The sequence below is a fragment of the Xenopus tropicalis genome, chromosome 6 (assembly GCF_000004195.4).
Source record: "Xenopus tropicalis strain Nigerian chromosome 6, UCB_Xtro_10.0, whole genome shotgun sequence".
In the NCBI taxonomy this organism is placed as follows: Eukaryota; Metazoa; Chordata; class Amphibia; order Anura; family Pipidae; genus Xenopus; species Xenopus tropicalis.
The window spans coordinates 153,015,936-153,017,379 of record NC_030682.2 but is presented as its reverse complement, the minus strand read 5'-3'; positions in this window follow the sequence as shown (position 1 = coordinate 153,017,379).

Sequence of the window (1,444 nt, the reverse complement as noted above, 5' to 3'; positions counted from 1 at the left end):
GGTAGGGGAGATAGCTCTCAGTACAAGTGAGGGAATACAGGGGTATGGGGGATAGCTCTCAGTACAAGTGAGGGAATACAGGGGTATGGGAGATAGCTCTCAGTACAAGTGAGGGAATACAGGGGTAGGGGAGATAGCTCTCAGTACAAGTGAGGGAATACAGGGGTAGGGGGGATAGCTCTCAGTACAAGTGAGGGAATACAGGGGTAGGGGGGATAGCTCTCAGTACAAGTGAGGGAATACAGGGGTAGGGGAGATAGCTCTCAGTACAAGTGAGGGAATACAGGGGTAGGGGAGATAGCTCTCAGTACAAGTGAGGGAATACAGGGGTAGAGGGGATAGCTCTCAGTACAAGTGAGGGAATACAGGGGTAGGGGGGATAGCTCTCAGTACAAGGGAGGGAATACAGGGGTATGGGAGATAGCTCTCAGTACAAGTGAGGGAATACAGGGGTAGGGGGGATAGCTCTCAGTACAAGTGAGGGAATACAGGGGTAGGGGGGATAGCTCTCAGTACAAGGGAGGGAATACAGGGGTATGGGAGATAGCTCTCAGTACAAGTGAGGGAATACAGGGGTAGGGGGGATAGCTCTCAGTACAAGTGAGGGAATACAGGGGTAGGGGGGATAGCTCTCAGTACAAGTTGATCCAGGGACTGGTCCGATTGCCATCTTGGAGTCAGGAAGGAATTTTTTCCCCTCTGAGGCAAATTAGAGAGGTTTCAGATGGGGTTTTTTTTGCCTTCCTCTGGATCAACTTGTAGTTAGGCAGGTTAGGTATAGGCATTATGGTTGAACTTGATGGACGTATGTCTTTTTTCAACCCAACTTACTATGTTACTATCTCTAGGGGCATTCCCCAACCCCCTCACTGCCCTCACCGTGAGGAACCCCCTACCCAACATCCCCCGGCAGGGCATTCCCCAACCCCCTCACTGCCCTCACCGTGAGGAACCCCCTACCCAACATCCCCCGGCAGGGCATTCCCCAACCCCCTCACTGCCCTCACGTGAGGAACCCCTACCCAACATCCCCCGGCAGGGCATTCCCCAACCCCCTCACGTGCCCTCACCGTGAGGAACCCCTACCCAACATCCCCCGGCAGGGCATTCCCCAACCCCCTCCACTGCCCTCACCGTGAGGAACCCCCTACCCCCCCCCTCACTGCCCTCCCCGTGAGGAACCCCCTACCCAACATCCCCCGGCAGGGCATTCCCCAACCCCCTCACTGCCCTCCCCGTGAGGAACCCCCTACCAACATCCCCGGCAGGGCATTCCCAACCCCCTCACTGCCCTCACCGTGAGGAACCCCCTACCAACACCCCCGGCAGGGCATTCCCCAACCCCCTCACTGCCCTCACCGTGAGGAACCCCTACCCAACATCCCCGGCAGGGCATTCCCCAACCCCTCACTGCCCTCACCGTGAGGAACCCCTACCCATCCGT